The sequence below is a fragment of the Callorhinus ursinus genome, unplaced genomic scaffold (genome assembly GCF_003265705.2).
Source record: "Callorhinus ursinus isolate GAN/ISIS: 27379988/994484 unplaced genomic scaffold, GSC_fseal_2.0 scaffold9, whole genome shotgun sequence".
Lineage (NCBI taxonomy): Eukaryota > Metazoa > Chordata > Mammalia > Carnivora > Otariidae > Callorhinus > Callorhinus ursinus.
Window position 1 is genome coordinate 40,680,057 of NW_027397071.1, and position 25,693 is coordinate 40,705,749.

The following is a 25,693-nucleotide window of genomic DNA, read 5'->3' on the forward strand; positions in this document are numbered from 1 at the left end:
TGTCGTCACCATCTGGGAGGGATTTTGGTACCCCATAGGAACAGAGTAATGGAAATTTTCCATGCTCAGGGTTGATTTGCGTTTGCCTATCTGGTCAGTGCCAACTTATTCTGTGGGCAGCATGTGTGAATCCCAAGATATTTTAGTTTTGTTAATCTGATCAGTGCCAGTCCATTTCTGGCTTTCCTGTCCACCTGCTGACTCCCTGGTGCTGGCTTCCTGCTGCTCTGTCCATCTGTTAAGAATTTATTTACAAAATACACTAAAATGCAAACTGCACCAGAGTGGGACTTAGCATCCCCCTGCCCAGGAAATGGCATCATGCCAGAGCACAATTTCCAATAGTTACTAAGCTTGAGTATAAGAAATTGGAAGATTCAAGGGACTCTTACTTCCACTTGAAATTTCGTAGGCAAAATGGCAATGAAAATAACCTTTATTTCCATCCAGAGTAGGTAATGCTTACATCACATAGAAATACAGAGTCTAATTTCAGAATGGTTGTAGAATGAGTGTTGGGCTGGTAAACAGAAATCCATGATTATAATTCAGGATCTTTCATTATCTGTTCATTTGACTTTAGTCAGGGCTTTATTTTTGGAAAAGGTTGTACCAGCTAATGTCTGAAGTTCACTCTAGTACAAAATCAGTATTTTTCTTATTTTCATGTAGATACACACATGCATGCACATGGAAGACATAGATGTAATACATATGGAAGTAGATATAAAACAACTGGAGGCTATTCAGGCTTGATTGATGTTACATGTTGAGGGCAGGATGTTCTTATGAAATACAGGTTTTCATGGAGGTGGGGAGGGGCAAAGTCTTGACTGATAAAGTAGAAAGTCCTCCAAGATAACAAAAAGTAGAAGCAAACAAGTCCAAATAATTAAAAAAAAAAAACTATTACGATAAAGAGAAAGATACTCATGGAGGTGAAGAAGAAGTAATAGCGAGAAAAAACCTGCAATTTTTCATTTTTTCTTTGTCTAAGGCTGTGTGTGTGTGAACGGGAGAGTTGGGCTATATATTATTCATGATTGAGCACAGAACTGATGTTTGGATCAAGATAGTATGCAACAAAGATTTAGAGGAACTTTCATTATAGTTCTGGGATCAGTGAAAGAATCATGTTAGAAGACTTTCAGCAGAGCCCAGCAGAGAAGCTGGATTAAGAAGGCTCCCCATCTCTTTAGCCATCAAAAATAAGATGAACAAAACTGGAGCTTAATAATTTATGAAATTTTCACCTTCAATGTGCTATATACTGACTTAATAGTTATTACATAAAATTTTCTGCTAAGCATTTTCACTGATTACTTTGAGGCAAGACTCAGCAAGTAGCTGGGCAAGATTATATCTTTCTATGTGTTTGATATTCCCAAGAGGGCTCAAAAATGGTAAAGGGTGAGCATCCAAATGAAGATAACATTTTATGGACTCTTACTTGGTATTACCTGTATAGAATAAATGATATTTATGTTACATTTTGGTCTTTTATTAATTTATTCAGCATATATTTATTTATCAACTATTGAGTTCTGATCCTTATTTAGCTTATAGTCTAGAAGGGGAGAGACATTAAAGAAATAATTTTTAAAATATATGCTTAATATAATTTTATTTTAGTTTTTAAAAGATTTTATTTATTTATTGGAGAGACACAGAGAGAGAGAGTGGGTGGGATGAGGGGCAGGGGGAGAAGCAGGCTCCCCGCTGAGCAAGGAGCTTGATGTGGGACTTGATCCCAGGATTCTGGGATCATGACCTGAGCCAAAGGCAGACACTTAATGGACAGAGCCACCCAGGCATCCCTTAAATAGCTTTTAACTTTTAGAAGTTTCAAGTTTACAGAAAAATTGTGTAGAAAGAATACAGAGTTCTCATACGTCCCCTTTCCTCCCTACCAGTGTTTCCCCTATTATTAACATCTTGCATTAGTATGGTATATTTGCTACAATTAATGAACCAATATAGATATATTATTATTAACTAAAATCCATAGTTTAGAGTTCACTCTTTGTGTTGTACAGTTCTATGGGTTTTGACCAATGTAGGTCATATTTTCAACATTATAGTATCATACAGAATAATTTAATTGTCCTAAACATACCCCATGCTTCACCTGTTTATCACTCCTGACTCATCCCCAAACCCCTGGCAACCACTGATCTTTAATTTTCTCTATAGATTTTCCTTTCTCAGAATGTCATGTAGCTGGAATCATATAGTATATCACCTTTTCAGACTGGCTTCTTTCACTTAGTAATATGGATTTAAAGTTCCTCCATGACATCTTGTAGCTTGATATCTAATTTCTTTTTTTTTTTTTTAAAGATTTTATCCATTTATTTGACAGAGACATAGAGAGCACAGATAGGCAGAGCGGCAGGCAGAGGGAGATGGAGAAGCAGGCTCTCCGCAGAGCAGGGAGCCCAATGCGGGGCCCAATCCCAGGACCCTGGGATCATGACCTGAGCTGAAGGCAGCCGCTCAACCGACTGAGTCACCCAGGCACCCCTGATATCTCATTTCTTTTTATCATTCAGTAATGTTCCATTTCATGGATGTACCACAGTTTGTTTATTCATTCACCTATTAAAGGACATCTCAGTTGCTTCCAATTTTTGGAAATTATGAATAAAGTTAATATAAATATTCATGTGCAGGTTTTCATTTGGTCATAAATTTTAACTTATTTGGATATATACTTATGAGCACTATTGGTAGATCATATGATAAATATATGTTTAGCTTTGTAAAAAACTTCCAAACTATCTTCCAAAGCAGCCAAATCATTTTGTATTCCTACCATCAGTAAATTAGAATTTCTGTTTCTCCATATCCTTGCCAGCATTTGATATTGTCTGTGTCTGGATTTTGGCCATTTTAATAGGGGTGTAGTGGTATCTCATTGTTTTATTTGCAATTTTCTGATGGCATATGAGGTTGAGCATCTTTTTATACCCTTATTTATCATCATATATCTTCTTTGGTAAGATATATCCATATCTTTCATCCATTTTTTTCTTGGGTTGTTTATTTTCTCATTATTGAGTTTTAAGAGCACTTTGTATCATTTGGATACAAGTCTTTTATCCAATATATGTTTTCATATGATTTTTTTATAGGCAACATATGGTTGGGTTGTGCTTTTTTATAACCCATTTTGATAGTCTCTGCTTTTTATTAATATATTTCAACAATTCACATTTAGATTGATTATTGATATAGTTGATTTAATATCTGTCTTATTTTTTATCTCTTTTTTTTTGGTGTTCCATTGTTTTTCTGCCTTCTCTGGTTTTAATTGTGCATTTTATGTAATTCTCTTTTCTCTTAGTCTATCCATTACACTTCTTTAAAAAATATTTTAATGGTTCCCCTAAAGTTGTCCACATATATTTACAATGAATCATGAAAAAAAATGACTTTAAAATAACACTATACTTCTTCATGGGTAGTTACAGTACCTTATATTTAACGACATTGACAAGTAGGAAGTTAAAAAACATTTTGTACTTGGGCTCTAAAATTATCATGGTCTAGAATCTCTCATACATTTTTACAGTATGACCATCATATCTATTTAAACCAGGTAGGAATATTAGGCAGAGTGCACAATAATGTACTTATTGGTCCCAATTCTTTACTCTTCTGTAATAGTGTTATTACACTGCATGACTTCATGGGGGATGCTTCTGAAAGACAATTCTCCATAGATTTCTCATCTTCCTTCAGAGTCTGGGCCTTCTGATCTGTTTGAATAGCAAGTAGCCCTGGAAACTAGAGATAATATATCCTTCTGGAGAGATTTAAAGATGTATCCCCCCAAAGATAACCCAGGGTCATAAACACAAAGCCTAAATGCAGCAGGTACAAATGACTTAGAATTAATACTTCTCAACACATAAGTATTTTAAAGAGTATGTATTAAACCAAGTGAATCTCTAGATGGTGGAATTTTAGGCTGTATGGAAAAGGAAATGTAAAGCTTGCAGGCAAAGCAGGGTTCAAGGTCTCTGCTGTACATAAAGCACATTTGGACACCTGAAACACCCATTTCTCAAGACATTTTACTTCTATCTGTTGGAAAATTGTTGTGGTATATTTTGCTCGAACAAGACACTGCTGTTAAATCTGTCAGTAAATTGTCATAAATAAACAAATGGATGAGGTCTACCATATGAGTGATTGATTCCCTTTCATATGTGATGTTGTCTGCAGGGCATAAAGTGTGCAACCATATAGAGTAGACCCTGAATGGGAGAAAATTTCTCAAATAACTCCCCTTGTAAAAAGGGATCCTAACTTGGAAGTCTGTACCAAGCTTCAGGTTTTTTAGAACTTTTCCAGCTTTGTACAGACTGCTAAAACCTCAAGTAAGTTTCATGGAGATGAGGCAAGGAAAAGGAACTCAAATTTATTTAATACCTACCTACTTACTACCTACCAGGGATAAAACTAGTCCCTTTATAATCTGTCATTTAATCCTCCCACAAAAATTTTAAGTTAGACTAAATTATGAATGTTACAAAGATCGGGAAACTAAGGCTTGAGAGTACAAGTGATGTTCCCAGTAGTAAGTAGTAGACCCAGGATATAAGCTCAAGGTTGTCTATTCCAAAGCTAGAGACTTTCAATGACAAAAGTGCACCATCACACTCAAATTCTTATCATGGTGTTGGTGCAAGAAAGCTGAGGGAATAGTTCTATACAAGTATTACGTGCTCATGCTTCACCCAGAAAGTACAAATTGTTACCTTTTTAGTGATATCAAAATCTTGCATTGACTAATAGGCACGTCTTTTCCTGCCTGTATTCATCACCACTACATTCTTACTTATCCCTTGGGGGAAAAGTGTTTTTAATGACAACTCATGGTGGGGTCTACAGAAAACATTCCAGTTACATAGGCCAGCAACTTGGGGAATATAGGAAACTTGTCTTGAATTGTCATGGAAACCAAAACTGTAGCTTCTTTCACTGTGTTGAATGTGTGACCTTAATGTTATTTTTCCTATTTTCTTATTTGTTAATTGGTTTTATTTTGAGGCCGCCTTCCAGAAGTTAGGTTACCTGATGTTAAATCATGGTTCGGCTATGGGATCTTTGGAAAGACATTTTGTCCATTGATTTTTCTCATGTATAAAATAAAGGTAATAAACATGGTGTGAATGTAGGAAATTAAGTGTGTGTGTGGAGGGGGGGATGTTAAGTACCCTGTCTTTGTTGTCCTAAAGGCAGTGGCAGCAGAGCCTATATCTTTACAATGCTTCTATATCTGAACTGATTGACTAGAGTTTGTTTCTGAACATCATATGATGACTTCAGTTGTCAATCAGTCCCTGTCTTCCCACCATTTTCTTCTAATTATGAATACCTTTCACCAGTACATTTAGCTTCCCTCAGTTTCTTAACAACATTGATCATAGTAAGCAACCTATTAAGATCATGAGCACCTCAACCCATGCAACACGGAACTTATTTTGCTCCCTTTGATCTGATTTTGTTCCAGGCACCTGTGGGCTCGGCAAATTACAGCCTGCCTTCTTTCTCTCTCTGCACCTGGGAAAAGTCCACTTTGCCAAAGTCATTTAACCTCACACCTGTTTGCTTACTGATCAATTTGCTTAATGAGCATTTTGTTTAAAATTTAACCCACTTTGCCAACTCTCTTTCGCCCTTTCTTCTCTCATGCCTCTTCTTCATCAAGGTATCATCACTGCACTTCTAACTTGGTTCTGAAATGTGGTATTGAAGTTTTCCACTGGTACTGAAGTCCCTTTCTTGCCCTCAGTCCAGTTTCTGGGGTTAGACACTCTCCATAACTTTTTCTAATTGGATCCTACTTATGATCCCTCCAGTTCTTGGGTGCTATTCTGCTCTGAATGGACTAAAACTTAACATCTGACAAGGGCTGCACATCTGTGTTAATATTATGCATTACTTGGACTTTCCCTGTCCTAGCTCACCTACTGCAATGAATCCCCTGAATTCAACTTTTCTAAACTAAGACTGCATTTACCACTCTTTTATGACTGCATCCAGTGGCTGAGGCTTCTATCTACCTACCCTCCAGAGACAGGCTTGTTGGCAGTTCTCTTCCTTATACTATGTTCCTTCTTCTTAAGATACTGAAGATCTTAATCTTGTAACTCATGCTGGAGCCCCCATCCAGTGCTCATACCATGAGTTTAAATCCTGAAAACCCTATTTTCCTGTGTTTGCTCATACCTTGTATCCTGCCCATCACTTTTTTGGTCTCTCAAAACAAAACAGGTTGTGTGGAGACTCTTTAAAACCAGATTTGAGTAGGAAGCCAAGAGCCTATCACTCCCAGAGGGCTATCTCCTTTCCTCTCCCAGCACTGTGAAATAGTGCTAGGCTGCCATGCCTTTCCACCAGAGTTCGACAAAACGATTTTTCAGAAATCCCTATCCGTAAAGAGGTAAACAAGCCCGCAAATAGAAATGGACTTATGGGAAAGCACTGCAGTTGTAAAGAGAAAGTGGTAAATTTAACTATGGGCCTTTCCATTCTTCAATATATGCAACTATATCTACAAACAAAAAAGCCTCTAAGCATGTTCCAGTGAAGTATTATTAAACTTTGTATTTGGAATCAGCTTTGACTGAATCACACTTTGTTCAATGTGATCTGTGGAGACACATTGTTAAAGTGCCCTGTTCCAGAATATAAAGTCAGATCCTCATTAACCGGGACAAAGAATGTTAGCATCCAAGCTCAAGAACGGAAGGAAAATCCCTATCTCTGAATGACAGATGTGGGTAGTAGTAGCATTGTCACATAACCCTGGGAATTCATTAAAAGTGTCAGGCTGTGTCACAGGGGCACTTTGCATTGACAGCCCTAGTGGAAAAAAAACTGTGATAATTGCTTTCATTCCTTGCTTACCTTTCACCTTAGCAAGGAAATACAATTGTAAATAAATAATCCTACACTGACACATCACAAGCTTCGTGCAGAAAACTGCTCTGTGAAATGTGCATCTCAAGGATTGCAAGACACTTTTCATAAGAGGATTAATAGAATTTATTCTGTTGGTTTTACTTGTGTGAACTCTGAATTCACTTATTCTTTATTAAAACCAGGTGACTTAGTAACTCCTGACTTCTTGAGACAGAAGATGGAATAACCAATGGTAAAGAGAAAAAACCAGTAAAAACTAAGAAAGAAGAAATAAGGGAGAGAGCATGCACATGAGCAAAGAGAAAGAAGAGAGAGAAAGGTAAAGAAGGAAGAAAGAAGAATGAATGAATGGATCATGTTTTAGTGGCAGGCCTGAATGGACTGAAAATCCCCTACTAATATTCTGACTAGTGGAAGGGAGTAATGATACTATTTACTATTAAATACTCTTATTGTTAGTTGGCAAAGCACACACAGAAATCCAGAAGAAACACAATAACCTTCCTTTGGTTTGGGGTGAAACTTTCTATTCATAAGAAGTCTTCAGGGAACTTGGGCTTCTGAAATAGCTTTTCTATTTTATTCACTTTTTCATCTCAGCTCTTCTTGAGTCCATCAGTCTCCAAACTCAGTACCACCCTCCTTACCTGCAAAACAGCTCAATGCACTTATTGTTTCTTTTAATTCCTCTGCTCTGCTCTAAGAGTGCCTTTGTTATTTGCCTCAACTTCTAGCTCCAGGTCATTTCTGTCTACTTTCAGTCTATTGGGGCCCTAAATGTAGGATAAAGATGAGCCTATTTAGAATGCTTTCAGTTTTGTGGCTAGCTCATTTGCAAGATATTTTGATTTTTACTCCTGACAAGATGTATCCTCTTTCAGTCTGTTGCCTGGGCATTATGATACTAAAAAGTCTTTGGTTATTATACTGAAAGTGACTTGGTTTCTTCTCTTACCTTGAGTCTTAGAGCCTACTGCCTCCTTGTTAATCTTGGCTTTGTCATAAACAAGATTTTAGTAAGAGGGAATGTGTTTGTATCATGTTTTGAAAAGGGTGGGAACAGAAAAAAAAATCCTTAGTTCTTTCAATTTTATATAAAGTGATTCATGCCTGTTTTTTAAAAAATGAAGATTAAGTAGAAAATACTCTAAAAAGATTTAGAGTTTAGTGCATATTTAATAAAGAATGACTACTAGTATTGAGGACTAGACTCCTGGAAAAGATCTGATAATTGGGTGGGTACATTGGACGAATGGACACTCCTTTGTCACTTTTATCAAATGTTATACTTCAAGAAGATGACATATTCATGGTAGGATTACATGACAAGTGAGTGGCAGAACAAAACAGTACCTGACATAACCTCAGGGTTATGTTAACAAGATACAGAACTGTATATTGACTTTGGCCTTCTGACTATAAATCATGCACAGTGAACTGGACAATTAGGAGATGATTTCATTCAGGTTGCAAAAATAGGGATAAAGTTCATTTATGAGGAACATTTCATAAAAAGAAAGGGACTGAGGTTTGTAGAGGCAAATAAACAAAGGAATCTTGAGGAAAGGAGGAGAAAGTTCTTATCTGAGTTATTGGAAAAGGATGAGGTGAAGCTTCCCGGGACTACTCCCGGGCAAGGCAGTTGTTTCAGTTAGCTGGTTAACTGATGAGCCTACTAGCATTTTTTAGAATACAAGAGGTGTGCATATGGGAGGGTAGGAGAATTCTTAATAGTCCTGCTTTCTTGGAGTACTGGGCTCCGGTAAAGTTCAATTTGTCAGTCTCCTCTGGTATTCAAGGCAATGTCATTTATTGCTGATCAATTCAAAGGTGATCAGAAACCTCCTGAGCGGGTCAAAACAGGCTCTAAAAAATTGTGTCTGGGGGACTCTTGGAGTTGTTCCTATAAAACCAGTCGAACCATTCATTAACAGATGGTGACAAAGATCAGCTCTTTTAGAGTGTTCAGACATCCTAGAAGAAGGATGCCTAAAATGAAAAAGAGAAACATTAACATTAAATATTATATAAAGATCCAGGAATTGAATCCTGAGAATAACCAGTCCAGTGAATTCCGAGATGTTGGTTGGTAACAGAAAATCTTTTGGTTATGCAACATGGATTATTGAGTTTCTTCAAGCTCTGAAGTTAGGATGATAATGCTCTTGTTGCAATAATCCAGAGTCTTTGTTATTTCTTATAAAAGGACGTGCATATCTGAGCATTTCAGCAAACTTTCTTAGTGCCCCAGATAGTGACTGGTCCCGAGAGAACACCAGTCTCTATAAGGTCTGCTACAGTGGTGAGACCTTCAGGATTATTGGGCTTCAACTTGCAAACTTTCTTGAGGTCCTGAGAAAAAGGCCAGCTGAAAGTCCCAGTGGGATCTAGGTAGTCAGGTTTTAGTTATCTGTGACATCTAATCAAATAGGAGGGAGAAAAATCAGAAAAGTTAATTTGGAGGGTTGTAACCAGATATGGAAGAAAACTGAAAGAATTGAAAGTTTGGTAAAGATCAGCAATTTAGAGGTAGTTCCCCAGGTGACTTTTCCTAGGGTAGGGGAGGGATGAAGAAGTCAATGAAATCTCTTATCAGACAAGCCAAGCCAATATATTGAAACATAAAACTTCTCAATAATCTTTCCTTGAAAATAAAATTATATGTTTCAAAATATCTAATTTATATCTTTGTATTTTTGGAAACTTTATTATTTTTATACCACTTATATTGGGTGAAAATGTAGCACAATGTTGTGTCATTGTATAATAGTAGTTGGATGAATGGATTATATTTTTAAGGGTTTCATATATATCACAAGCCATGCATTTGCTTAATTCTCTCATTGGAGGTTACAGAAATGAGGATTTTAAAAGGAGAGAAAATAACATCATGTGGAATTTAATCTCACCTTGCCATGTATACATATATATGTATTGATGTATATTAAGATATGTGTACATGTACATTTATATGATATAATGTATATGTATTCCATTTATGTTATATAAATGTATGGAATACATAATATTAATTAACAGTAGTTTTCCTCTGGGTGTTAGTATTATCAATGATTTGTATTTTTCTATCTTTGTACTGTCATATTTCTACAAAAAAAAAGTATTAGTTATGTGAGAATAAAGTTTACATGAGAGGAATAATTAAATACCCAGAGAAAAATGTCTCATTAATAATGACAATTAGCTAAACCTGAGGAGTCACAGAAGACCATAACAACAAAGCAAAATAGATACAATCGTGAAAAATAAGATACAGCTATAAGTAAAATCCTTTGGACTGTTATTTAGTTAATAATGGGTAGGAATGGCATTTAGTTGATTTTCAGAGTAAGAGACAGCTGTATGGAATTTCCTACATTTTTCTAAAATGTAAATATTAAAAGATAAGGTATCATTTTCAATTCTTATGTTAAAATGGATACAAATTATGTGTCAGAGCTCACTTTTTATTTTTAAAATGATGCTTATGCTAATCAATTTGCAAATTGCCCCAGACTTTGATACTGACTTCATACTTGCTGAAATCGGTCATTTTTTAACTCTTTGGATTAAATTCAGGTTTCTATATTCTTTTAAGGATAGACATGTGAGAAAGAAGCTATTTGAAATTGCCTTTATTATATTAGCAAATTTCATGTATAAATAAATAAAACCAAATTTATCAGAGGAAAATAAAACTTCTTTTAATAAGAGTAAACTAATGGAAACTCTCTAGAATTGAAAATAAACTATTCCCAGAAGACAACAAAGTAACAGACTACATCTTTAATATTGAAATGTCAGGGTAAAGCAAGATTAGACTGTATATAATGAGAATTACCTTAAAAAATAATCAGAGGGCGCCTGGGTGGCTCAGTCGGTTAAGCGACTGCCTTCGGCTCAGGTCATGATCCTGGAGTCCTGGGATCGAGTCCCGCATCGGGCTCCCTGCTCAGTGGGGAGTCTGCTTCTCCCTCTGACCCTCTTCCCTCTCGTGCTCTCTATCTCTCATTCTCTTTCTCTCTCAAATAAATAAAATCTTTAAAAAAAATAATCAGAAACATTTAAAGGCACTGTCAGTATGGCGTATGACAAAATATTTGGCTTAAAAATGGAAAACGTTTTCAAATGCGTTATTTGGCATTGAGGAGGGTTTTTGAGTGAAGATTTGAACAATACAGTTCTGTCTTTGAAATAGGGTCCAGAAGGTAAATCCAACTCAGAATTTGGACTACTGTGGTACCTTGAAGATCACAATAGTAAAAATGTAATACTGTTTGGGTGTGAGAATGGTGGCAAGTGGAGTACCACTGGATGGTGGTCTCCCCTAAGGAACTGGGAGCTTTCTCTGTCTAACCCTGCCTTGCCTATGGTTTTCAATTTTCCCATTTTCAATGTTCGAGGACTAGGGGGTGTTTTGGACCATTCTGGTCAGTGTTTCCTTGGGGCTCAGTTCATCGAATGGGGCATAGTACATCTTGGGAACCGTCTGTTGTCTCTCCTGGATGATTCATAGACAACATCACCCAGATGTGGATGGTTGCTCTCCCAGATAAGGGCAAGGCCAGCCCTTTAACTAAATACAGGAGTGGTGTAAAAGCTTGAAATTAGTAAAATTTGGATGTGAACTTTAGTTTCATTCCCAGTCTAATCTATCTTTTTGTTATGACATGAACTCCCGCTTGACTTCCCACTAGGCCATCCCTATTGGTTTCCCATAGCCTTATTTGGAAGCTTAAAAATAATTGGCTTATTCTTTTTTCTTTCCTTTTATAACAATCTGAATCCTTCTCTAAGTAATGTGGATGGATTCCTGACTAGAAAAAGGGTCACAAAAAAGGTAAAAATGTTAAAGATTTATGCTTTAAGAGATTATTAAGATTAAGGAACTGATCCTACTATAGATTACTATTATTTTTTTAAGATTTTATTTATTTATTTGAGAGAGACAGAGTGAGAGAGAGAGAGCATGAGAGGGAGGGAGGTCAGAGGGAGAAGCAGACTCCCTGCTGAGCAGGGAGCCCAATGCAGGACTCACTCTCGTGACTCCAGGATCATGACCTGAGCCGAAGGCAGATCCTTAACCAACTGAGCCACTCAGATGCTTAACCAACTGAGCCACCCTACTATAGATTCTTAACAAGGATCTCTGGTCCTCAGAGAACATCCTCTTCCCCAAACAATGGAAGATATAATGACAATGCTCTAAGTATGAAACCTGAAAATACAGCTTTTCTTTTGTTCTACCAATTGATAAGGTTTTACCTTTAACCTAGTTCCATGCTCTCAAATAATTTCTTCAGGTTATTAAACATTACCAACCCCTAATTTTTATCTATTTTTCTTTCAGTGCAAGTCAACTTACCAGAATCCTCTGAAAAATATATGGAAGGCCAGATAAGGGATGTAGAGGGGCAAATTTTGCCATCCCAAAATATGTCTCTTTGCAATATTGATCATTTTAAGTTGGTTACTTTTAAGAACCTGCAAACAGGAGAAGCTCTGAAAATGGAGTAGATATAATAGGAGTTACTTAAAGTAACTATTGATTGATTGACAAATTTTTAGATATTGTAATAGGTTATTAAAATTAATCTTTTCTCATTTTTTTGGCTAAAACCTTAAAGGTTGGAAACAAAACATTTGTAGTGAGTATTTTTATATTCTTTTGTGAGGTGAAAGACTGTCTTTTCAGAACTTGCATCAGAAGATGGTCAAAACCCCTAAGGTGCCACAAATTTTATCTGAATGGAAGTAGGGTTAAAAATGTCTTGTCTTTCGACGTGGATGGAATTGGAGGGTGTTATGCTGAGTGAAATAAGTCAATCAGAGAAAGACATGTATCATATGACCTCACTGATATGAGGAATTCTTAATCTCAGGAAACAAACTGAGGGTTGCTGGAGTGGTGGGGGTGGGAGGGATGGGGTGGCTGGGTGATAGACATTGGGGAGGGTATGTGCTATGGTGAGCGCTGTGAATTGTGTAAGACTGTTGAATCACAGATCTGTACTTCTGAAACAAATAATGCAACATATGTTAAGAAAAAAGAAAAAGAAGAAGATAGCAGGAGGGGAAGAATGAAGGGGAATAAGTTGGACGGGGAGACAAACCATGAGAGACGATGGACTCTGAAAAACATACTGAGGGTTCTAGAGGGGAGCGGGGTGGGGGGATGGGTTAGCCTGGTGATGGGTATTAAAGAGGGCACATTCTTCATGGAGCACTGGGTGTTATGCACAAACAATGAATCATGGAACACTATATCAAGAACTAATGATGTAATGTATGGTGATTAACATAACAATAAAAAATAAAAAAAGTCTTTTTAAAAAATTTTTTATTTAAATTCAGTTTATTAACATATAGTGTATTATTAGTTTCAGAGGTAGAATTTAGCGATTCATCAGTTGCATACAACACCCAGTGCTCATTCCATCAGGTGCCCTCCTTAACATCCATCACCCAGTTACCCCATTCCTCACCCAGCTCCCCTCCAGCAACCCTCAGTTTGTTTCCTATAGTTAAGAGTCTCCTATGGTTTGTCTCCCTCTCTGATTTCTTCTTATTTTATTTTTCCTCCCCTTCCCCTATGTTCATCTGTTTTGTTTCTTAAATTCCACATCTGAGTGAAATCATATGTTTGTCTTTCTCTGACTAACTTATTTTGCTTAGCGTAAATATGCCTTTTCTGGTGACATCTTAGAAGTGTCCCTCAGTAAGCATTGCAATTACAATACAAAATTTCTTTCTGTTAGTTGCATGTTACTACTTTCATTTGACAGATATGGAGACTAAGGGTTTAAAAGGTTAAATAACTTGCAAATTTCCAAAATAATAATTATAAATATGGGAGCCATAAGGTTCTTCTGTGCACATTACTATTCAAAGAAGACTTATGCCTTTTTTATAATCTTGTACTTTTTTCTTAAAATGCATTTGTTAAAACAAGATAAATGCTTTTAATAATGTCTAGTAACTGAATGATGCTACTGTAACCTAAGAGCTAAGGCTAAATGGATTATTTTGTGATATAGCCACTGAACCTGAACATAAGTGCCCTCAGACATTGATAAAAAGAGGTTTATACTAGATAACATACATAGGACACATATACTGCTTATAATAAATCTGTGGAATTTATCACAGGGACAACCAAGCCTGTGAAGACCTACTAAATATAACTTTAAAGTACTGTTAATTCAGGGCGGGGGGCGGGGGAGTATGCATCATCTGTCGACAATTTGATAGCCTGTGATATGTGTAACCAATTGTTCTTATTTACATTAATTTGCATTGTGAAAAGCAATTTTACAGTTTCAGTCAGACTTAATAGGCAATTTGCAGCTGAGTGCCTAATGGCATAGTTACTTAAGCCTGCCCCAGGAGGGCTTTCTAGAAATGATATGAGACTAAACCTTTTAAAATGTTCAATTGAACATCTTAAAAAGTCAAAAAGTCTTTAGCAAGTAGACCCAGTTTGCATTTGCTTTGTCCTATTCAACACTGCTGCTGAACACTACCTTGTATTCAAAGAAGATTCCTCTCTGTAGGCAAGAGATTAGATTCTACAAAGTATTGTAGCATACACCAGATGAGTTTTCTTCACGATAGTAATTAAAACAATGCAGACACCAGGTAGGTCACAAGTGTAGGAAACAGGCCTTTGGTTCATAAGAATGAAACAGTTTTTCCCTTAAATAAGGTGTATGCTAAGATGCCTAAAACTGTATTTCCTCTCAAACTCGAGAAAATAAATGTTTTGCAGAAATAACTTCTTATGTTTCCACATGTCATTTACAAAGTGTTTTCAATACTCTATCTCATTTAGTCATTTTTATAAGTCTTCTTTTATGGTTTGATTGTCGCCTTTTGTTCTTATTGAGTCTACCAAATTTCCTGGCACATAGTAGGCGTTCAGCAAATATTTATTGTAGTTTTTAATTACTAAGAGTTAAAACAGGTGTTATGCCACAGTGATGTTTAGAAGGATAGGAAATTCAGTTAAATATTGACTGTGTTTGCACTCTATGATATTAAACTGACTTAAATGATGCACTCTATGATATTAAATTGATTATTGATATTAAATTGACTCAATGGGGAAGGGCACAGTCACTGGAAGACAGTATATTGTTTACCCTTTGCTGCTGTCAGGATAATGCAAATGACTGAGGCCACTGGGCTCCAGTGGTGAATGCAAGTCTTTCTGTGATCAGCTCTTCTGTGGTAAGCAAAAGAGAACTTGATAGATAAAGCTAGCACCAATTTTTTAAAAATTGTTTCACCAGAAATCTACAGAATATTTTCAGAAAATTCTCATAAATGGACTAGGCAACTTGTATTGGTTTGCTTTACTCTACACTGTTTAATACAGAACACTCATGGGAGAGAGGGGAGGGAATCATGGGCTTGAGGAGGATTCACTAGCAAAGATATTGATAAGCTCCAAAGAGTAGATGCTTATCTGAAAGTATTCCTATCTATTTCATGAAAGATGGGGAGAATGCAAAATTGCTGGATTTGTCTTTGGCTACACAGCTCCTGGTAGACTTCTAGTAGCACAAGCTGATTGGGGTTCTCACTTTGGGGTACAGGTTTCAGTGTACCTCTAGAAGTAACAGTGAAAAGTGTCCTGGATGCTGCAATTCTCCCAGCTCAAGAAATTGAGAGTGTGAAGTAGGAAGTATACAAGGTTTAAGAACAAAGGTCTGATTCAGAAGATAAAGGTAAGAGTTCATGTTCTGCCACTATGGAGAAATTGATCTTGACAAAGTCACTTTCCTTGATCCACCTGCAAATGAGGGTTATTAGCATCATTTCATGAGGACATATCTGGATTAAATGAGACTTATGCCATAGCATTGGTGAACAATAAAAAGGAAGACATATTCCTTTTTCTCGTATCTAGCACATTGCCTGGGGCAAAATGAGTGCTTGTTAACTGTTTGTTAAATAAATGAAGAAAAGAAAGAACAGAAGAAGGAGGAGTATTTCCCCCTTTTGCTTTACATAAATACATACAGATCCCTGTGGCCTCAGAAGGCTTGTGAGATGCCAGTTTAGGGAGTACGGTTGGTGGAAATAGGGAGAGATGGAGAATTTGAGGACCAGGCAGGAATTACCTCAGGAATAGTGCTGGGAGAGTGCAGGGATAGTCCTGGAGTTATGGGTAGGATGGCAGTTCTACAGAAGTGCTTTTATAAATAATCCATTATATGCTTTTATAGTTGTTCATGTTTAGCTAAAACATGTTTCGCTAAAAGGAATTTGGAATACTTACACATATGTAGAATTTTAAATTGGCGTCTATTAATTCATCATGAAGAGTTTCATTTTTTTTCCTCCAAATAATGCTCATAGAAATAAGTTCTTGTTGATGCATAGAAGAAGTGGTTATGTGGTCATTAAAAATGAGTCAGAGCTAAACGTGTAGGCACAACAGAGACTTGGCCCCGAATCTGCTCCTGGAATCCCCTCTGGAATAGTTTCTGGCACTCCCTGGAGTCAGAATGTGCCCTGGGTGGGCCTGCATCTTTAATTACCAGCACTACGCCCAAGGAGAGCATTTATTCTACATCTTAAATGTCCATAGACCATCAAAGCATTTTTGCTTCCCAGTGTTTTCCTCTAGATTGTTTTTAAACTCTTTGTTTCTTTTTTTTTTTTAAGATTTTATTTATTTATTTGACAGAGAGAGAGAGAGAGAGAGAGAGAGACAGCGAGAGAGGGAACACAAGCAGGGGGAGTGGGAGAGGGAGAAGCAGGCTTCCCGCTGAGCAGGGAGCCCGATGCGGGGCTCGATCCCAGGACCCCGGGATCATGGCCTGAGCCGAAGGCAGACGCTTAACGACTGAGCCACCCAGGCGCCCCTAAACTCTTTGTTTCTGAAGAAGATGGCTATTCTAGTTTTTCAGGACACAGTAATGACATAACTAGAGGATTGGATAAAAGCAGCTTTGTTGGAGTCCCTTGGTTCCTTTTTTTTGGAGAAGGGGAAGGCCAAAGTCCTAAGGGATATCAATTGTTAGAAGACCTGGGTTTGAATCCAGCTTTGTCATTGTGACTGGTCTGATGGCAGTTTCATAATTCATAGAATATGTTGGAAGTACATGGCACATGATGTTCAATACACATCAATTTTATTCCTTGAGGGCAAAGGAGTTTTAGAGAGAAGGAGGAACAGTTTAAAATTAAGTTCAATTAAATATAACAGAAACACAGTAAGTGAAAAAGTGAATTTCAATAGTAATAGTGGAAAAAGTTCTCTTATTTATGTACATAAATCATCTTTAAATTAGATGGTCTGATGAAGTGGAGGAACTTTTGTGATTCTTTCCTTAGCTCTTCAGATGTACTTCCCAGACCAGTAATGGCAGAATCAGCCCAGAGACTGTTAGAAATGCAGAATCTTGGATCCTGTCCCAGATCAGTTGAAACAGGAACTGCATCTTAATAGGATCCCTATAGGATTTATATACACACTAAAGTTTGCCAACTCCTACTGTAGACCAACCTCTTTTACTTTACAGGTAAAGAAATTGAGACCTAGAGAAGTTAAACCACAGCCTGAAGATTATGGCCAATTAGTACCTGTAAACCTAGCCAGGATCCAGATGTTTCTTCCTTTACATCCATGAACATTCCGATGGGTGTGCCCTTTACCCCTGTTGTGTTTCATTGGCCTGTGTCAGAAGTCACTGAACAGGGTAGGGACTGGGAGGATAATGTAATAGAGACAACTTCATTCTTTGGAACAGGTGAAAGGATTTTGCTGTTCCAATTAGCTAAGACGCATTGCTCCAGAGAGAATGAGTAGCAAGTGAAAACAGTATGTGACAGAGAGATTTAAGGCAAGCACAGACTGTAGCCAGGTAAAACCTCCATGGATATGGAGTTCAATACAGAGCTCCCTTCACTGGGTGAAGAAATAGCAAAGCTCTCAAAGAGGTCTGCAGTGGTTGGCAATGCTTGGCCTGCCCAGTATTTCAGTGAGAGAAACAATGGATTTTAGTCTGAGCCTTCATAGCTCAACCTTCTTCCTCCTGAATGATTAGCAAGCAGTGTGGGACTGCTTGCTTTAAATGCCTTAATAGAGTGAAATCAGGGTTGTCATCCCTCCTTTTTAAATGCTGATATCCATAGAGAGATGTAAATCTAATATTTTGGCATGTTGAAATTAACAGCTACAATGGTTATTCACTGGTTATTTGCATATGACTATTTCATGTCCTGGGACCCTTTCAAAAGCTCAAAATACTTCCTGAGGAAAATTAGAAACCTGAGGAAATGGAATTTGGGAAATGGATCAGTTCACCTCTGTGCTTTAGTGCTTTTTGCTATAGAACGAGAGAATTTACTTACAGAAAATGGTTTTGCCTTTACTTGTCATTCATTCATTCATTCATTCACTCATTTATTTTTATTTCATAGTTTTTCTCCACAGGATTTTAGGCAATTTCCAGGGATAAATTCATAAGAAGATAATGAAATAATTTAGGAATTGGGGTCATAAAGAAAAATGAAGTAGCAGAATAAAATAAACCAGGGATGAGGCAATCCCCAAAATGTTAAATATAAAATATTGTATGTTTAGTAAAATTGAGATATAAATGTGTTTTCCAGCTCCTTGTAACCATGAAAAAAATACTATCTAATCAATAAGAGGATTTATGGTGTCTGTAGCAAAGAAGATGCTCTCACCTGAAAACAGTTTTTCTTTATCCTGTGGCTACGATACTCTATTTTCTTTCCTATGAGAGAAGCACTTTGAGATCAAGTGTCTTGTCCTTTGTCATACAACTCTCTGAATAAGCAAGTCTAATGTAACTAATCTTCATTTTTAATTCTAAATAAAATTAAGACATGAAATTTACATACTGAGTGAATGTTATATCTAAGAAAATGATATAATAGTTTTTGAAGTGCTAGGAATTTTAATTGGTATAGGTAGACCTTTCATTACTAAACAAAAAATAAACTTAATGTATAAATTTGCTATGAGGAACAACCGATACATGGTAAGCAGTTTATATAAGAGGAAAAGATATGCAGAATATCCACATGGTGATGACGAAAAGAAGCATAAACGAATGCATCAGACCTAACTCCCTAAGCAATGTGAACATATATTCTTTAGCACACTTAGGTGACATGCCACCATTAATTGGCTAGTTGGCTTTCACATGCTGTCAATTAATCTTTAAAACCATTAAGGCCTGGCATAGCACTAGAGGAAAGCAATCACAGTAATCTTTCAAACTGGGAAACAAAGATTATTCTACTAATTAGTATCTTCTCTTTGCTGAAAGCAATTGAAATCTGTGTTGGCATAAGCATGCAACTTTGGACAATTCTCCAAGGGCCTCCTTTCAATTATTTTTAAAAATATTTCCCTTTTTCTTTTATATCTTCCTGTTCTCTGATCTTTTCTTAAATCTGTGTGTTTGTTTGTTTATTTCTAGTGCAAAACATGGATTTCTTGCCAGCTGAAAAGGAATTTAATCATCACCAGAGATTCTTATTGAAAAGATTTAGATACTGGAAATTCTGTAAATCTCCTGAAATTTTATATGAAATATTTTGTGTACGTACATGTACTATTTCACTCTGTGAAGAGTTACTGCATGAATATTACAGGCAAAGCACAAAAGTAAATATAGACAGATGTGGCCACTGCCCTCAGCTTAATTTCTAGCTAAGGATGTCAATATGAAACACATGTTTATTTAACTACAGGGGATGATTTAAGCATAATAAGTGTAATAAAGGTGAAGGATGAGTGCTATGGGAGCATGTAGCTAAGGGCAAGCAGGGAAATCTTTCCTTAGGAAGTGCCTTTTGATCTGAGTTCTGATGGATGAGTCAGGGTTAACCACGGCAAGGTCTCTGTGAGGGAATAGGGGGAGAGAAGAGTTGGTGGAGGGGTGTTAGACTACATAAGTGGCATCTCTGAAAGCTCTGAGAAGGAGCATTTCATGTTCAAGGGTCTGAAGGAAGGCCAATTAGCCTGTAGGAACAGTGTCTCTTAAGAAAAAGAAAAGAAGGAAGTCATCTCACGGAATCGAATGCTATTCATGGCGGACTTTCTGTTCAAGAAGGTGAGACCTAATGGTATGTGCTTCCCTGGAATTCACACAGTTAGACATTGCCTGATAAGGCCACAACCCAGGATTTTCAACTCTCAGGCTGGGTTACCTGCCGTATTTTATACAATCTACTCAGAACTGCTCCTTGCATTTCCCCACACCTTTTCTTCCCTCTCCTCTCACTATGCATAGAACATCATCGGTTAGTGTAAAATTATAATTGGAGAAATAGTACCTGCCCCAAGGAATGTGAGGCACACCTGGCTCAGTAGGAAGTATGTGAAGAGGGAAGTGTCCTACTTACTGCAGCATGTTGTGTTTCTGCGAATACAGTAATGTGGAGGGTGGGGGGAGGATAAAGGGACTGAGAGCTAAGGCTCTGTCCTGCTCTTTATAATGATGGCCAATATGATGGCTTGTAAAATCTCAATTAACAAGATGAGGCAGAGAGAAATGCTAATCAGTTTTATCAAAGAGCCTGGTGGGACCTTGTTTTGTATCCAAGATGAGCAAGATTAGCTCTCCAATAGCAAGAGAGCTGGGATCCTGTGTATTCAAGCCACTAAATCACATCGCCCACTGGCACATAAAATCATCTGGAGCTGGTCCTGCACTGGCAGGAGGTTTGTGTAGCTTTTTAATGCCTTTCATTTCAGAAACAGCAGCTCATACTTGTATGCTCATAAATACTGTGTCTACAAACTATAAGGCCCCTATAAAGTAGGATCCATTAAAAAAAAAAAAAAATCCAGCTATTTAAGCCTGAAGCCACATTTCACAAGTGAAGATTGAAAAAGTAACCTCTTTTTTTGTTTTTCCTAACAAAGGACAACCTGATACTAAAATCACTGAATTGCTTAAAAACTGATTTGTTTTACCTCTGCTTGTTGTTGTTGTTGTTAATGAAAGGGAGACACAATGAACATCCTTCTTTTTACCTCAGTTTTTGTGGGAATGTTTTTGTGGGAAGTGAATAAGTCAGTCTTGCCCATGTAATTGTTGAGAGGTAATATTTAGTTGAAAGACCCTATCCCATGATGTGTTTCACACTGAAATATTGAAATTACTAAGATTAGAACTGAATTTTAGTGGTAATGTTAAAAAAACAAATACAAAAGTGAAATTAAGTCATATTCTGGAATATTATATAGCAGTCGAAAGGAGTGAGTTCCAGTGAATGGAACTAATATTCAGTTATTAGCAACGTAATAGTAAATAAGAACGTTCTCAAAGATTAAATCCCGCATGATAAAGCTTAAAAATTTCAAATAATCAGGGAGCCTTGCTGACTTAGTTGGTAGAGTGTGTGACTCTTGATCTCTGGATTGTGAGTTCGAGCCCCTCATCGGGTGTAGCGATCACTTAAAAATAAAATTTTTAAATATTAAAACCGGTCAAAATTAACTTTTTATATGCAAAAAAAATTGATACTAAGGAAAGATGAACATGGGATTCAGAATCATGGTTACTTTGGGCTGGGGAGAAGGGCAGTGGAATGATTAGGAAATGATATTATTAGACATAGGTTGTTACCAAAGTACTGGTTGTTCTTTTGGGTGGTGGATTCCCAGGTATTTATTTCACTTTTTTAAAAATAATCAAATAACTATAATAGATTGATTGCAAAAATGGCCTCAATTCTTCCCCTCTGTATATTTATGCCCTTTGCAATGTGACTTTGAAACTCCACTCTGCAAGGACAAGGGAAAAAGTTCCCTGAGAGATGACAGAGTGACACCCCTGACCCTGACTGGCCATTTTAATTGTGCCTTTGCAGGGAGAAAAGAGAAGCAAACATGGTCTGTCTACCATATTGAACTGCAAGGACAACATGTAGCATTTTGGAAGGCGCTTATAGGGTCTCAGACTACCTGTTAACCCCCAGTTGAGAAAAGCCACTGTGGCAATAAAGAACGCATCAGCATTCCAAATTATGAAGTTTTCTCAGATTGTTTCCTTACCTTTGAAAGCTGTGTGGCACTTTAAAAAGTAGGATTTATTGAGTGAAACTGATGTATGGCTGTGATAGAGGGAGTGAACCAGAATGGCACGGTGTTGGGAGAGGCCTTTTAACAAAGGCATGATTTTAACTTATGCATATTTGCATTATATCCCAGGTGGTCATACAGTTGATCCTATACTCCAGCTGATATTGAATTCTTTTTTTTTTTTTCACAATATCAATTCAGGAAGTTTGTGGGGGAAAAAAAAAAGATATCTAACCATATGGAAAATCTGCCTAATTAGAATCCAAGGTTGGATAGCGGTTGGTTACTTGCAGTTTTGGAAAGCTCTCTGCTCCCTACATACTTCCCATTACAGCTAGTACAGTCCTTCCACTGTATGGGTCAGTGCTTTTACCATGAGTATCTTCTTTCTTCAGTAGGGCTTATATAATTTTGAGGCATGCGGACTTCTGTTTAAAGTAGGATGCTTCCCAGGGATATGCACATTTTACTATGACCCTGTTCAATATACCTTTTGATAATAAAATGTCAGATATTGGTGGTATGACAGGAGATAGTTGGAATAGAATTGCCAACCAGGGTCCTTAAATTATACTGCATGTGAAGATATATATGTATATGTATATATATATATATATATATATATATATATATATATATATATACTGTTCATATCTGAAGTCAGACTATAAACTGGCTTGAAATATTTGAAATATAATGTTCTAATTTGGGTGCTTAAAAGTCATATTGTTGCTATTTGTACTAAAATAGTATTAGGGCTGTCACTTCTAAAACAAAATGTGGAATTTTTATTTTATTATCCGAACCAGCCTCAGAGCTGCACTCTTCAACAGGAAGGCAGGAAATCAGCACATTGCTCTGGCAAGGATCCAGAGAGAAAGATCATAATTCATTCTGTTAGATCCCTACTGCTGGTTCAACCAAACATGACGTCAGCACAATTATCTATGCTGATGGAGGGGAAAAGTGACCTAAGTGATCGAAAACTAGGGGACAAAAAAAAAAAAAATCAGTGGATTGCCATGAAAATACAATCTTTTTTTTAACAAAAAGAGAATTTAAAAATTACCCTGCTCAGTTCTTTCAGAATTCAACTGTTTTCCTCTTCCTTTATGCCGATTGGATGGGGAGTTAAACATCACTTTGTGTAATGTAAAATAATAATATCAATGGGAAAAACACTAATAATATTTAGCATTTATTAAATACCTATTTTGTGTCAGATATATAGTTAGAAAGAAGATCTGATTATTTCTACTTCATTTCTTCAATATATATGTATGTGGATTTCTTACTAGAGTAAAAGCTAGCAAAATTTGTCTATATTAAAAGGTTAAACACAAATCATTTCATTGGACAATTACATTTCCTGTAGTAAGTGAACATATCCATTTAGTATTGTACTACACACACAGTATTTCTTTTTAAAAATCAAATAATATTAAAATATAATAATGGGTTATAAAATAATTATAAGAAAAAAATCATAGTCATTTACCTCCTTCCTTCCACAAAGCTTGAGCCCTGCTCCACAGATAAAATGATTTTGTAATCTGTTAGGTATTTCTTTGGGTATTTATGCCAACGAAGATGGGTATTTATGCCAACGAAGAAATTAAAAAAATAAACTTGCACTGCTCTATTTGACTTTCTATTGTGGAAGACCAGGATTTGCAATTATCTTTCATGTTAGTCATCTATTACTTTATAACAAACTACCCCCAAACCTAGTAACTTAAAACTGCAAACATTTATTATCTCAGTTTCTGAGGGCCAGGCATCTGGGAACCATATAGCTGGGGGGTTTTGGCTCATGGTATCCCATGAAGTCGCAGCTGAGGTGTCCGCTGGGATTGCATGGCTTGAAGCTTTGATGGGGGCTGGGCAGTCTGACTCCCAAAAGCCTCCCTCCTGGAGCTGTTGGAAAGAAGCTTGAGTTCTTCCCCACATGGGCTACTCCACAGGATACTGAGTGTTCTTAAGGTTTAGCGGTTGACTACCCCGACATGGGCACAGGTGTTTTGGGATTATAAAAGATACTGTACCTTTTTATAACCTAATCTTGGGCATAGCATACTATCATTTTTGCTACATACGCTCTGTCATACAGACAAACTTTAGTGCGGGAGGGAGGGAGTTACATGATGGAGTGAACAGCAGGAGGCAGGGCCTTGGAGCCCCTCCAAGAGGCTGACTATCAGTTTGCAACACTCCTCTCTCTGTGCCTCTAGCTCCCAATTTCTCTTATTTACCTCAGTCCGTCCAATATGGTTATATTACAGTTTTATTTAGATCATTGCTCAATTTATATCGTTATGGCTATGGGAGGTAAAATTTTGAGATTTCACATGTCTGAGAATATCTATCCTAACTCAATTTGTCTGGGCATAGAATTCTAGGATGAAAATAATTTTTTCCCACAGAATTTTAAAGACATGACTCAATTTTTGTTTATCCTTTGTGGTTGCTTTTGGAAAGTCAGATTTCTTTCCTGTCCCAATTCTTATATATTTCTTTCTGGAAGATTTTAAGGTCTTCTCCTTATTTTTGGTGTTTTGAAACTTTTCAGTAGTGTACCTCATAAGGTTGCAAGTAACATACAGAATACCCAGTTAAATTTGAACTTCAGATAAATAACAAATACTTGTTTCATAGAAGTATTCCTAAATGTTGCATGTAATAATTACGTTAAAAGACTGTTGTTTATTTGAAATTTAAATTTTAATGGACACCCTATATTTTTATTTGCTGAATCTGCCAAACCTAGTACCTCGGAATAATTCATCCTGTTCCTTCCCTTCCTCCCTCCCTCTCTCCCCCATTCTGCCCCCCTTCAATCTCTCTCTCAACTATGTAGAAAACCCTGTTATTCATTTTAGGGAGATTAAATAAAGATCATTTGTAAAATATCTTCTCCTCTCATTCTCGGTTCAGCGCCTCACCCATATGCTCTCCTCTGGGGAGAGGGAAGGGTATTCTTCTGGTTGCAAGTAGTGAGGATGGGACCTGGTTTTACAAAGTCCCTTATTTAGATTTTCATTTTCAACCACTGGTCTGGCTTCAGTCACATCCCAAACACCATCTTTCCTGATGTTTATGGCTCTAATTTGTGCACATTTCAATGGTTGTGTGATTTGAACTGGCTTGTATCTTTTTGTCATTCTTGTGCAGGCTTCTGAACTTTGCTACGTGAGTTAAGACTATATTATTTTCTTTTTCCAAAGTGTTCTGGGTTTTGCTATTGCTTGTGTTAGTTTGAGGTTGAGTTTAAGCAGCAGACACTATGTTGGCCTTAGAAGTGTCAGAAGTATATTGCTTCTGGCAGGAAATGCCTGTGAGGAGAAATGGGGAGGAAGCCTGAGGAAGGCTGGGGAGGCTGTTAAGATCATTTTGCAGGTTGGAGGAAGGTTGAGTGAAAGAGTCCTCTTCTTCTTCTTCTTTTTTTTTTTTTTTAAGATTTATTTATTTGAGAGAGAGAGCATGTGTGCATGCATGTGGAAGGGAGGGGCAGAGAGAGTCCTAAGCAGACTCCGCCAAATGTGGAGCCCCACCCGAGGCCAGATCTTATGATGCCCAGATCACAACCTAAGCCCGAACCAAGAGTCAGACACTTAACTGACTGCGCTGCCCAGTGCACCCCAAGTAGAAGAGTCTTAAACAGCAATGCAGTCCTTAGAAAGTTCA